The sequence below is a fragment of the Panthera onca genome, chromosome B4 (genome assembly GCF_046562875.1).
Source record: "Panthera onca isolate mPanOnc1 chromosome B4, mPanOnc1 haplotype 2, whole genome shotgun sequence".
NCBI lineage: Eukaryota > Metazoa > Chordata > Mammalia > Carnivora > Felidae > Panthera > Panthera onca.
In genome coordinates, this window is record NC_138345.1 from 127,409,168 (window position 1) to 127,424,438 (window position 15,271).

A 15,271-nucleotide genomic window follows, 5' to 3' on the forward strand; every position below is an offset into this window, starting at 1 on the left:
CTTCGGACACTGGCTGTTCCTGACTCTTGCCACTTGGGTCCTCAAAGCCCCTGGTCTCATTGCCCCTGAGCCACCACCATGCCTTTCCTGATCCTGCTAGAATCCTCTGAATTGAGCTTGGAGTACTATGGGTCCTTTATAGCCCAAATCCTAATGGGAACCATCTCTAAACACTGAGTGAGATGTTTGCTTCTTGTTTCCGCCTCTCAGTACTCTTTCTGAAACACTCATGACTCCCTCATGCATTCCTGAGTCTACATGATTGTCTCTCAAAAGCTGCTTGAAGACAGCTATGTGGCAAAACCTATTTATGTTTTGATGTATGTTGTGTACACATTATAGCTCTATTTTGTTTTTGGTGTGAAATTAAAAAGAAGGAGGAGGAGGATGGGAGGCAGCAGAAGGAGGAGGAGGAAGAAGAAGGGAGGAGGAAGAGAAGATTGCATGGTCTTTTAGGAGAGATTATGAGACTTTTCTTCATTTTGTCCTGAAAAGAGTTTACAATGGAAATGAAAACAAAAAAAAAAAAAAAGTCCCTGATTGACTAGTTTGTGACAGGTGGAATCATTGCTTTAATGGTCTGGTTAGAAAGGGAATAGTTGTGATTGCCTTAACTGGCAGTTCTGAAATTTTGGCATATGAGTAAGTTTCACCAGAATTATGTGAAAATGAAAAATCATGCCCAGGCCTCATCTGAGATCTTCTTAATCAGGGTCTCCACAGGTAAGGTGCAGGAATGTGCATTTCTAAAGATAGTCCCTAGAGATTCTGATATGTAATCTGACTAGCAGGTGCGGGGCTAAGGTTTGCTAGGTGATGGACTGCTTCCTAGCCAGGCACAGCCTTCTCCTCTCAGGAAGTCAGCTCTGATTCTCTCTGCCCAGCTCTAAGTCCACCATCCCAGACCACAATTTGTAACCCCAGATCCTTTTTCATTCTTTTGGGCCCTGCTTGTGCCAGGGAAGGCTGTTCACCATCCTGGCTGTCACACACTGGTCTAGGAAACCCCAGGTCTGGCTTCTGTTCCAGCTGCACTCCCCATGAGTCCCCAGCACAGACATTTCTGAGCAATTTTTCTTGCAACTGTCTCAAGGGATATGCGTTTCCTATTCTTCGAGTTGTTAATTTCCCTGATGATGTAAGCATCGTGTCAACTCTCATCCAATTTAAACAGGTCATCTATTGACTGGCTTTTCTTCCCCTTAGGAGTTAAAGGTGGTAGCGAAATGCCTCCTCCTTCTGCTCAAGAAAAGACTGAGGATTTGTTTTATTCCCTTTAAACGTTATTCCCAAAGTTTAAATAAAACTTGCTGATATTTTCTCACTTGCCTTCACCAACAATTTTTTTTTCAAAATTTTGAATGTATATTTATTTTTGAGAGGGAGAGAGACAGAGTGCAAGCAGGGGAGGGGCAGAGAGAGAGGGAGACATAGAATCTGAGGCAGGCTCCAGGCTCTGAGCTGTCAGCACAGAGCCTGACATGGGGCTCAAACCCATGAACCATGAGATCATGACCTGAACCGAAGTCGGACACTCAACTGACTGAGCCACTCTGGTGCCCCCACCAACAAGTCTTTCTTTAGAAGAGCAAAGTGGTTTGCCTTTAATGGAATAAAGGGGCTTGCGTGTCCCAACCCACGTCTTTAGTGAGTGGGAGTGAAGTTCTAGACTGAAGTTTGCCCGTAAATAACCCTGATTACTGGACCGTGGGTTAATCTCTAAATAAAGTCATATTTTTGAAAGTCCAATCTAGCAATCAGAAGTAATTTTAAAGGAATTTTAAATGATACTTGGCCCTCTTGAGGACCAATAAAAGGAGTCCATTTTACAACCTAGAGCAACTCTCTAAGATCCCCTTCAATCCTCCTCTCCATTCTGTCTCACCCCCATGGGTGCTCCAGAATCCATCCTCATGAAATGCCTCAGACCCTAACACCCAGCCCCTATGGCTTTTATAGTTTTTTTTTCTCTTTTCCTTCCTTTTGGATCTCTAGACCTGTCTCTCCATTCACATTCTTTCAATTCTTCTGAACTTGTGTCATAAAACCCTAATAACAGGAATAGTAGGCCAAAACTCAACTAATTGCTGAAGAGTGAAAAAAAAAACAAAAGGGTTTGAATGGGGGTGATGTAGAGCATATGGAGGCTGGGAACCTAGACATGCTGATAAATCTTGTGTCTTTCACGTGTGTGTTTGGGGGTATCATCTGTACTACATACAGATCATAGTCCCATAGACAGCCACTGTAATGATATTCCTATGGTATTCCTATAATTGTCCCACAGAGCTTGAGGACGTTTGGACCTCCTGTCTCTCCTAACTAGACGCTTCCTTACTGTGTCTCTCTCCCCTTCTCATCATAAACAAGCTCATTCAAGCTATTCCTATTATGTTTCTATGCTGTGAACTCATGTCAACAGGAAGGCATGGTGAGCTGGCTGAATCAACCAAGGTTGAGGTTAGCATTTGTAAATGTTAGGAGGAGAGGACAAAGCTTTGTTTCAAGCCTTCTTCCTCACTTTTCTTTAATGCCTGGGTCTCTTGCTCCTTCACTCCCACCGCCTCCCACCTTTCCTTTCCTTCCATAGAATTCACTCCTTCACACATCCTTGTGATGTAGAATAAAATATCTCTGATGAGATCTCCCCCCATACTGATGATCACAGTTATCAACTGCACAAAATGGCCTTAAGAAAAATATGTAAATGAAAAATAAGATATGGTTTCATAATAAGCAGATCTACAGAAGAGAAAAAAAAATCCTGTCTTTAGTCTTCTGTCTGGGAAGTTAGTAAAGGGGGTACCTACTCGAAGGGCCTAGCTACTTTATGTCTGGTTGGCATGTTCTCTATCTTGTGACATTTATTGAGCCCCTATTATGTGTCAGATACTGTTCTCAATGCTTTATACCTATTAAAATTTTCAATGTCATAACATCCTCATAAGATGGTTGTTGATACTATCCACATTTTACTGATGTGTAAATCCAGGATCAGAGAGATTTAGATACTTGCCCAAAGTCGCTCAGCTTGTGACTGGTAGAGTCAGAATTTAAGCCAAACCACTGCTAGACCCTGAATTATTATCCATCTTTTAATCCAGGTAACTAGATTGATTCTTTTTGCTTTAATTTTTTTAAAAGATTTTATTTTTAAATAATCTCTACACCCAACATGAGGCTTGAACTCACAACCCCGAGATCAAGAGTTGTATGCTCTACCGGCATAGCTGGCTCAGCTAGCTATATATTCTAGCACAATAATTATGTTTTTGTAGCCTGAGGAAGCAAAAGTTGGGAAAGAGGGGAGGAATAGTAGCTAATCTATGCTAGATACAAGGTTTGAGGCCAATTCTGACTTCAGATCTCATGACTTTTTAACATTTGGGCGGTTGAAGAAATTCATTGGCAGTGACAAGGAAAATCTTTATGCCAGTGTTTATGGAGATTTCCTTCATGCTTTTTCTATAAAAAAAATGTATTTCAGCCCCCTTAGGGGAGTAAGTCACCTATGCCCCATTTCCTCTGCTTCTGCCTGCCACTGTTTTATACCATGTGGTGGCAAATTATCTCATTATTCCTCACAGTGCCCCAGTGAGGAATCACAAGTCAGACAGTCCTCATTATACAAAAGAGGTGACCGAGACTCAGAGGACTTGAGTAACTTTCCATGATTACATAGCTAGTACTTGAATAATTGTTGGAAGCATCTTGGAGGAGAAAGATTTAGGGTGATCCTTATTTATATCAATAGAGACTCCTTGAAGACCTTTGCACTGACTATTATAATAAATGTAGTCTTCAGTGATTAAATCTATAACTCTGTATTCCTTCACAGAGGCACATTCTTTTCCCTTTCAGCCTCTCATAGCTGCTTTAATGGAATGGGATTAGTGAAGCACGCAAATGGAAAGTTTTCCTTTCATGAGCTCTGAGAACTATCTACCTAAAATGTATCTTCCAGACAAGATGATGTCATCCAGATTAGACATGTCCTTAGAGACTGATAACATGCTTACTGGGAGTGAGTCACCTTCCTCTGGGACGTCAGAATTAGGTAGCATCAAATCTAATAAACACTGATAGGCCGGAAAGAATTCTAATGTACTCAATGATGTCAAAGAAATGCAGTGTCTGAATCAGGGTCGGTAGTAACTTGGATCTGTTTCTCCTCTAATGAACCTTGAAACTTGTTTCCACCCATGCTTTCAAATTCAAATATATTAGGAAGGATATAGGGGATAGGAGATAGTAAATAACAATATTAGGAAATGAATCTTCCTAACTGACTAAATAAGGATTCTTCTGGAGCTAAAACCAGAGTACCTGACTTCTTTCTTGATTCCTGTTTAAGGAATTGTCACTGCATGCCATACGCATGTCACTGAATATATACACAATTTTTCTGCTTGGTGATACCAATACACTTGAGATGAATTATAACTAGATTAGTTCTAGGAACTTAGTTCTTGGCTTCAGATGTGTGGCCTCGTGGATGCAAATTTCCCTCTCTGTTCCAGGGACTTGTATTTGGTAATTTCTAGGATTCTTCCTAAGATCTTTCTGGATATTTAATTTGTGTGTGTGTGTGTGTGTGTGTGTGTGTTCTGAAATATCAAATCTTTATGAATTCTGAGAGGAAGGATGTTCCTAATTCTAATAGGTTTTGTCTGCTGTCCCTGGTGCTGAATTGTTCAAGACATTAGGGTTCCAAATGTGTATATTTTCAGCTGGTAGGGGAAAGGTAAAAGAAATAAAACCAAATGTTTAGACTTCATAAAGACTTATAGACCTGGAAATAGTATTATCCATATGAACAAAATGAACATGTACAAACCTAAAAGAAACAAATATATATTAAGTATATTAAATATTTGTGAGGGAAAGACTCTGTGTCTCTATTTTTTAGTAATATATCTCAGAGTGGGTTGGTACTTAGCCCAGAGTAGATTCTCAGTGAATATATTTTGAGTGAATAGTGAATAAATTCAGGCATAGTGCTCAAAAGAAGTGAAGATAGAGTTAATGCTCAAAAATGGGAGCTCTACTCCCAAATATATAAAACAATTAATCACAAACTTAAGCAACCTTATTGATAAGAATGTGGTAATTTTAGGGGACATTAATACCCCACTGACAGCAATGGATTGATCGTCTAGACACAGGATCAATAAAGAAACAAGGGCCCTGAATGACACATTGGATCAGATGGACTTGACAGATATATTTAGAACTCTGCATCCCAAAGCAACAGAATATACTTTCTTCTCAAGTGCACATGGAACATTCTCCAAGATAGATTACATACTGGGTCACAAAACAGCCCTTCATAAGTATCAAAGAATTGAGATCGTACCATGCACACTTTCAGACCACAGTGCTATGAAACTTGAAATCAACCACAGGAAAAAGTCTGGAAAACCTCCAAAAGCATGGAGGTTAAAGAACACCTTACCAAAGAATGAATGGGTCAACCAGGCAATTAGAGAAGAAATTTAAAAATATATGGAAACAGGGGCGCCTGGGTGGCTCAGTTGGTTGAGCGTCCGACTTCAGCTCAGGTCATGATCTCGCGGTCTGTGAGTTCGAGCCCCACGTCGGGCTCTGTGCTGACAGCTCAGAGCCTGGAGCCTGTTTCGGATTCTGTGTCTCCCTCTCTCTGACCCTCCCCCATTCATGCTCTGTCTCTCTCTCTAAAAAAAATAAATAAAAGTTAAAAAAATTAAAAAAAAATAAAATAAAAATATATGGAACAAATGAAAATGAAAATACAACAATCTAAATGCTTTGGGATGCAGCGAAGGCAGTCCTGAGAGGAAAATACATTGCAATCCAGGCCTATCTCAAGAAACAAGAAAAATCCCAAATACATAATCTAATAGCACTCCTAAAGGAAATAGAAGCAGAACAGCAAAGATACCATAAACCCAGCAGAAGAAGAGAAATAATAAAGATCAGAGCAGAAATAAACAATATAGAATCTAAAAAACACTGTAGAGCAGATCAATGAAACCAAGAGTTGGTTTTTTGAAAAAATAGACAAAATTGATAAACCTCTAGCCAGGCTTCTCCAAAAAAAAAAAAAAAAAAAAAAAAAAAAGGAAAGAGGACCCAAATAGATAAAATCATGAATTAAAATGGAATTATTACAACCAATCCCTCAGAAATACAAGCAATTATCAGGGAATACTATGAAACATTATATGCCAACAAACTGGACAACCTGGAAGAAATGGATAAATTGCTAAGCACCCACACACTTCCAAAACTTACACAGGAAGAAATAGAAAATTTGAACAGACCCATAACCAGAGAAGAAATTGAATCAGTCATCAAAAATCTCCCAACAAGTAAGAGTCCAGGACCAGATGGCTTCCCTGGGGAATTCTACCAGACATTTAAAGCAGAGATAATACCTATCCTTCTCAAGCTGTTCCAAAAAATAGAAAGGGAAGGAAAACTTCCAGACTCATTCTATGAAGCCAGCATTACTTTGATTCCCAAACCAGACAGAGACCCAGCAAAAAAAGAGAACTACAGGCCAATATCCCTGATGAATATGGATGCAAAAATTCTCAACAATATACTCGCAAATGGAATTCAACAGCATATAAAAAGAATTATTCACCATGATCAAGTGGGGTTCATTCCTGGGCTGTAGGGCTGGTTCAATGTTCGCAAATCAACCAGTGTGATACATCACATTAATAAAAGAGAAGATAAGACCCATATGATCCTGTCAATCAATGCAGAAAAAGCATTTGACAAAATTCAGCATCCTTTCTTAATAAAAACCCTCGAGAAAGTCGGGATAGAAGGAACATACTTAAACATCATAAAAGCCATTTATGAAAAGCCCACAGCTAATATCATCCTCAATGGGGAAAAACTGAGAGCTTTCCCCCTGAGATCAGGAACACGACAGGGATGTCCACTCTCACCGCTGTTGTTTAATGTAGTGTTGGAAGTTCTAGCATCACAGACAACAAAAGGAAATCAAAGGCATCAAAATTGGCAAAGATGAAGTCAAGCTTTCACTTTTTGCAGATGACATGATACTATACATGGAAAACCCAAGAGACTCCACCAAAAGTCTGCTGGAACTGATACATGAATTCAGCAAAGTCACAGGATACAAAATTAATATACAGAAATCAGTTGCATTCTTATACACTAATAACGAAGCAACAGAAAGACAAATAAAGAAACTGATCCCATTCACAATTGCACCAAGAATCATAAAACACCTAGGAATACACCTAACCAAAGATGTAAAAGATCTGTATGCTGAAAACTATAGAAAGCTTATGAAGGAATTTGAAGAAGATGCAAAGAAATGGAAAAACATTCCGTGCTCATGGATTGGAAGAATAAATATTGTTAAAATGTCGATCCTACCCAAAGCAATCTACACATTCAATGCAATCCCAATCAAAATTGCACCAGCATTCTTCTCGAAACTAGAACAAGCAATTCTAAAATTTGTATGGAACCACACAAGACCCCAAAGAGCCAAAGTAATATTGAAGAAGACCAAAGCTGGAGGCATCACAATCCCAGACTTAAGCCTCTACTACAAAGCTGTAATCATCAAGACAGCATGGTATTGGCACAAAAACAGACACATAGACCAATGGAATAGAATAGAGACTCCAGAATTGGACCCACAAAAGTATGGCCAACTAATCTTTGACAAAGCAGGAAAGAATATTCAATGGAAAAAAGGTAGTCTCTACAAATGGTGCTGGGAGAGCTGGACAGCAACATGCAGAAGAATGAAACTAGACCACTTTCTTACACCATTCACAAAAGTAAACTCAAAATGGATGAAGGACCTGAATGTGAGACAGGAAACCATCAAAGCCCTAGAGGAGAAAGCAGGAAAAAACCTCTCTGTCCTCAGCTACAGCAATTCCTTAATTGAGACATCTCCAAAGACAAGGGAAGTAAAAGCAAAAATGAACTATTGGGACCTCATGAAGATAAAAAGCTTCTGCACTGCAAAGGAAACAATCACAAAACTAAAAGGCAGCCGACAGAATGGGAAAAGATATTTGCAAGTGACATATCAGACAAAGGGCTAGTATCCAAAATCTATAAAGAACTCACCAAACTCCACACCCGAAAAAGAAATAATCCAGTGAAGAAATGGGCAGAAGACATGAATAGACACTTCTCTAAAGAAGACATCCAGTTGGCCAACAGGCACATGAAAAGATGCTCAACGTCACTCCTCATCAGAGAAATACAAATCAAAACCACACTGAGATATCACCTCATGCTGATCAGGGTGGCCAAAATGAACAAATCAGGAGACTATAGATGCTGGAGAGGATGTGGAGAAACGGGAACCCTCTTGCACTGTTGGTGGGAATGCAAACTGGTGCAGCCGCTCTGGAAATCAGTGTGGAGGTTCCTCAAAAAATTAAAACTAGGTCTACCCTATGACCCAGCAATAGCACTGCTAGGAATTTACCCAAGGGATACAGGAGTGCTGATGCATAGGGGCCCTTGTACGCCAATGTTTATAGCAGCACTTTCAACAATAGCCAAATGATGGAAAGAGCCTAAGTGTCCATCAACTGATGAATGGATAAAGAAGTTGTGGTTTATATACACAATGGAATACTACTTGGCAATGAGAAAGAATGAAATATGGCCTTTGGTAGCAACGTGGATGGAACTGGAGAGTGTTATGCTAAGTGAAATAAGTCATACAGAGAAAGACAGATACCATATGTTTTCACTCTTATGTGCATCCTGAGAAACTTAACAGAAGACTATGGGGGAGGGGAAGAGGGAAAAAAGTTACAGAGAGGGAAGAAGGCAAACCATAAGAGACTCATGGGAACTGAGAATAGACTGAGGGTTGGTGGGGGGTGGAAGGGAGGGGAAAGTGGGTGATGGGCATTGAGGAGGGCACCTGTTGGGATGAGGACTGGGTGTTGTATGGAAACCAGTTTGACAATAAATTTCATATTAAAAAGTAAAAATAAAAAAATAAAAATCCTTGATAGAAGTGAGGAAAGTAATGGGAGCTCTAAATTCAGACTCTCAGAGTTCACATCCTGGTATGCTACTCACTAGCTGTGTGACCCTGGACAAGTTGCTTCATCACTACCTGGTAATACTATCTCAAAGGCTATTAGGAGGACAAAAGAGTTAATATACAGGGGTGCCTGGGTTGCTCAGCCGGTTGAGCATCCAACTCTTGATTTCGGCTAAGGTCATGATCCCAGAGTAGTGGGATCAAGCCCTGTGTCAGGCTCCATGTTTAGCATGGAGCCTGCTTAAAATTTTCTCTCTCTCCCTCTGCCCTTCTTCTCTGCTTGCATGCTTTCTCTGTCTTTCTCAAATTAAAAAAAAAAAAGAGTTAATACACAAAAGCTGTTCAAAACTGAACCTGTAACATTGAAAGTGCTCTGCATTATTATTTTTTTAATTTTTTAATGTTTATTTATGTTTGAGAGAGAGAGAGACAGAGACAGAGAGACAGAGTACAAGCAGGGGAGGGGCAGAGAGAGGGAGATACAGAATCTGAAACAGACTCCAGGCTCTGAGCTGTCAGCACAGAGCCCAACGTGGGGCTCGAACTCAGGAACCATGAGATCATGACCTGAGCCGAAGTCGGATGCTTAACCGACTGAGCCACCCAGGCTCTCCTTTATTTTTCGTAAATTTTTTAAAAATGTTTGTTTATTTGAAAGTGCTATGCGTTATTATTGTTATTATACTTCTTTTCATTCCTTTTGTCGAGGATATTTATGAATAATATATTCTAGACACATAATAATTAAAATTTATTGTGAGATTATTATGCAAGAAACATTTTAATTGACTAATTCCTTACGACAGTACCATGATCTAAGCGCTATTATTATGTCCATTATAAAGTGAGGAACCTAAGTAACTTTCCCATGGCCCCATAGAAATTTTAAAACTAAGATTTGAACCTAGGCTATCTAGACCCAAAATCTGAACCCTTAAACACAACACTTTACTGCTTCTCAATATTTTTGATATCCCAAGTTGGTCATATGGAGGGCAGTCTGTGTCTGGAAGCAGCATTTTCTGTAGATGAGAAGGTAATGGCTCAAAGAGAGTTCGCAGGCTCAAAGATTTTTTTAAGCTAAAAATCTTCCTTCAGTATTGAGCCATACTACTAACCTCACAGAAAACATCATGAATTTCCAACATTTCTGTCTTTTTTCCTTGAGGAGATAGGAAGGGAAGGGGTATTTTTTCCATTCCTTTTCCAATGAACACAATTAGCATGTCGATCCTAAACATATGCTGTGTATATCTTATCACTAATCTTGACACAGAGATTAGCACATGTTGTGCTTTTTGGCTGTCTTCACCTCTAGTCCAGCTATTAAAATAATTTCAATGACCCATTTTTAGTTTATTGGGTCAATATTGTAAACTTGAATACTGAATATTCTTCACCTGAAATTCTGCTTGCATGCTGAGTATGATAAATTGTAGTTCACGTCCAATGAGGATGGATGTGCTTTTACACCATTGTTTTGTTTCCATTTCTTTTCAAAACGAGGTTCTTTTTCAGAGATATCTGAATTGCATGTACTATTTTCAATTTGCAGTAGGAGACTGGCATATAAAAGAAATAATGAAAGCTACATTATTATGGTCCTGGAAGATAACTGGTAATGGTGTAATCAATTTTCTCAGGGTTATTTCTTTTTTCCCCATTTTTGACTGCTCAACCTCCATCCATCTGAATGGAAAATGTTAAGCATGTGCTGATTGCTGTTGGGCATGTACTAAATTACTAGAGTATAGCGGCTTTACAGATAGATTGGTTTATACCCCTTAGTCTGCCAAGTTGTCATCATTTAGCCTTGTTCATCTGAGCTATTTTCTTTTTAGTCAGTGATAGGCATGGCTATAATGCACCTTCACTGTGACATGTACCAGGATGCTCAGGCAGAAGGAGCTAACATTTATTAAGCATACACTCATTAACTTATTACGTTCCAGGATCCAGGTTAAGTTCTTTGCTACATCATTTCATTTAATCCATGCAGTGACCCATTAAGGTTCATACGGTTATTGTTCCCATTGTATAGACACACAAACTGAGGCACACACACAAAAAAACCCACAAACATTCCCATGGTCATACCTGTGAGTTATGAAAATTGATGGCTGGTATTTGAGGCTAAGTGGTCTGACTCCAGAGTCTATACTCTCCATTGGTATGTTCTACTGTTTTCTATGTGCTTATGGTTTTCAAATCCTTGCACATCAACTCATTAACAATAAATTAGCTTTTATTTTGTGCCAGGTAATGTGCCAGATACCAAAGATGCTAAGATTATTAAGATGTAGTCTCTAAGGCACTCATGGCTTAATGTGAAATTTATTGTAATCAAGGCATAGAGTTCACAGAAGAGAAAGTAAAGAAAGAAAACCTCCCTCAAATGGGAGGATGGGATTAGAACTCAGAGCCAGCTCCACAGTGAGATGGTCCCGGATGTAAGTTTTAAAAATTCACAAGAAACAGCACATGCAAAGGCATGGAAGTATGAGACAGGTGAGAGTAACTCATAGTGATTGGAAGCACGGACCCTGGAGCCCAACTGCTTGGATTTGAATCCTGGCTCTACCTCGTGACTGGTGGCAAACTCCTTAGCTTTTCTGTGCCTCAGTTTCTCATCTATACAAGAAGGATGACAAAACTTGTAACTCCCTGATAGTGCAGTGGGATTAAATGGGTTAAGGTCCACAAATCACTCAGAGAAGGGCCTGGCATATTTATTTAAAAAGCACACCATAGTAGTTAGTTATCACTCTTATTACCCACAACCTTTATTATTTTTGGTGCCTGTTCCTCCTTGTTATATGAAAGATCATACCAACTAGACTGGACCACACACTGTCATCTCCTTTCAAGCCTGTCCCAGGTTTCCAGAGGCATCAACTGTTACCAAACCAAGTTTCCTCACAAAACAAATTGGCAAGAAGTGGCCTTCCTCTCCTTTCAAACCTTGAACTGTCTGTTCTGCTGAGGATATCCCAGGCAATTAGTGCTTCTTGGAAATTTCCATTCAAGGCACAGTTTCACTCTGGGCCACAAGGAAAGAAGGAGAGGAAAGGATGGATGCTCTGCTGGAGGAAAAATCCATCAAAACGAGTCACTGCCCTTCTCCCCAAACTGAAATCATTGGCCAGAGTGACCCGCTCTGGCCAATGCTCAGGAACTTGTCTTCAGGAGAAGCCATCCTCCTAGTACTAGGTTTCTTAGGACCAGAGGCAGCTGGCAGGTAGGGATAAGACTTCTGCTTATCTCTTCTCCTTCTCAAATGTTCTTTTGTAGATCGTAGAGTAACATTTTCGTAGGTGAAAATCTTGTCATAATCCTACTCAGAAAACCTGAGTTCCAGTCCTAGGTTTAATCTTAACTAAGTAGTAATAATTATAAGCACTTATGTCGTGCTTACCATGTGCCAGACAGCGTTCTACACACGATACTTTCATCAACTCATTTTTTGAAGGTTTTTTTTATGTAAAAAAAATTTTTTTAATGTTTATTTATTTTTGGGAGACAGATAGAGTAAGGGAGGGTCAGAAAGAGAGGGAGATACAGAATCTGAAGCAGGCTTCAGGCTCTGATCCTTTAGCACAGAGCCCGACGCAGGGCTTGAACCCACGAAGCACAGGATCATGACTTGGGCTGAAGTCGGACGCTCAACTGAGTGAGCCACCCAGGCACCCCAAAGACATCTTTTTTTTAATTTTATGTTTCAGAGAGAGAGAGAGAGAGAGAGAGAGAGAGAGAGAGAGAGAGAGAGAATGAGCTGAGAGGGGCAGAGAGAGGGAAGCACAATCCAAAGCAGGCTCCAGGTTCTAAGCTGTCAGCATGGAGCCCGATGTGGAGCTTGAACTCACAAACTGTGAGATCATGACCTGAACCAAAGTCTAGATGCTCAACAGACTGAGCCACCCAGGTGCCCATCATCAACTCATTTAATCCTCAGAAGAGCTTAGTGATTTGGTATATATATTGGTCAGGGTAAACTAGTTATGCTGTGATAACAAACAAATCTCAGTGGTTTGTTTCTAACTCATGTATGTTCGTTGTAGGTCCATGGGAATTTTGTTCCACACTATGTTTACCCCAGGATTCATGCTAATAGAGAAATCTCCATCTGGAATGTTTCACATTTCATGTCAAGGAGAAGAAAAGGACAGATTACGCATTGGCTCTTAAAAACTCTCATATTGGGGTGCCTGGGTGGCTCAGTCGGTTAAGCGTCCGACTTCAGCTCAGGTCACGATCTCGCAGTCAATGAGTTCGAGCCCCGCGTCGGGCTCTGGGCTGATGGCTCAGAGCCTGGAGCCTGCTTCCGATTCTGTGTCTCCCTCTCTCTCTGCCCCTCCCCTGTTCATGCTCTGTCTCTCTCTGTCTCAAAAATAAATAAACGTTAAAAAAAATTAAAAAAAAAAAAACAACTCTCATATGGAAACGACACAGTTACTCAATTCACAATTCGTGGCCATACCTAACTTCAACTGGGTATGGAAGAGATATCTTACCATGTGTCTGAAAGAAGAGAACCAGAATGTTGATGAACAGTTCTAGGGTTACCATAATATAGTATTTTTATCAGCATTTCATAAATGAGAAAACTGAAAAACAGAGAGCTTAAGTAAGTTGCCTCAAATTACCTAGTTTTTAAGTGGTAAAGCTGGGATTTCAACTCTAGTGGTCAGCTCCAGAGACTGCTCTTAATAACTGTGCATAGACCTTTCCCAAGGCACTGAATCTGTCTAAATTTGTTTCTTCATCTGCAAAAATGGGGAGAAAAATGCTTTCTTCCATATCTCACAAGGGTACACTCAGAAGTCATCCATCCAGGCATCTATCCAAGCATCCATCCATCCATTCTTGCAGTAATTGACATGCCTATTGTCATGCCAATTGACATGCCAATTATTGCTCTAATTGATGTGAATCAGTAGTGAATAAGACTAAGTTCCTATGCTTGTGGAGGGTACATTCCTCTATACCGTATGAAACATTGGGTAAAAATAAAATAAGTAAGGGAATGGATCAATGAACAAGGCAAGGATAAATGCTCTGAGATAAATAAAACACAATGATATTGTATGGTCTGGATTTTGTCCCCCTAAAACTCATATATTGAAGCCTTAACCCACAATGTGATAATATTTGCAGATGGGGCCTTTGGGAAATAATTAGGTTTGATGAGGTCATGAGGATGAATCCTTCATGATGGAATTAGTAGCTTTATAACAAGAGGAAAAGAGGGATCACTCTTTCTTCATCATGTGAGGACACAGTGAGAAGGCAGCCATCAGCAAACCATGGGTTCTCACCAGAAACTGAATCAGCCAGCACCTTGATCTTGGACTTACCCAGCTCCAGAACTGTGAGAAATAAATGGCTGTTGTTTAAGCCACCCAGTCTATGCAGCAGTCTATATCCTGCATAGACTGATTATATATATGATAGAAAGGCACAGGGTGGGAGAGGTTCTCTTTAGAGTGGGAGATCAGGGAAGGACCATCTCAAGAAGTAATATTTGAGCTGAGTTTATCATGTGCACATCTAGGGAGCAGAGAGAATAATAAGCAAAAGGCTCTGAGGCAGGAATGAGTATGGCATGTGTAAAGAACAGAGAGCGGGTTTGAGTAGTTTGAGTATAATGAATGAGGAGGAAAATGGCAGGTAATGAAGGTGCAGAGGGAGGCAGGAATGAGACCATAAAAGAAATATATGGACCAGTGAGTTTTAAACCTTGTTTTTGGGTTAAAAACCCCTTTGGTAATCTGCTGAAAACCACAGACATGCTCACCAGAAAAGACAACACTCAGAACATTTTACATATAGTATCAGGAGTTTCACAGTCCCCAACTCTCCTGTCCATCTAGACCACAGTTTGGAAACTTGTGGAAGATGTAAAGATGTTTTGAATAGCACATAGGGAAAGAGAAGGGAGAAAGAAACTGACATTGTTTGCAAGCTTTCTCTGTGCCAGAAGCTTTGCCAGTTGTGATAAATTATTTATCATATTTTTCAAAATCTTATTTGATAAATGATGAAGCCAGGTATCAGGTAGGCTAAGCAATAGGCTTTAGGCTAGCCAGGTAGTAAAGGACAGACAAAGAATTTGAATTGAGGTTGGCTTCACAACAGAGATACTATTATTAGATGTAGGGTCCAGTTTCATTCTGCCAAGGGTATTTTTATTATTAGGTGAAGGGTCTGTATTTTCAACCAGCG

General features: G+C 39.9%; 1 long non-coding RNA gene across 2 annotated transcripts in view; it reads left to right on the forward strand.

Annotated features, from left to right (window-relative positions):
- Nucleotides 1-15,271, forward strand: part of LOC132693818 (uncharacterized) — a 95,760-nt gene that overhangs the window by 11,066 nt on the left and 69,423 nt on the right. The window lies entirely within an intron of this gene.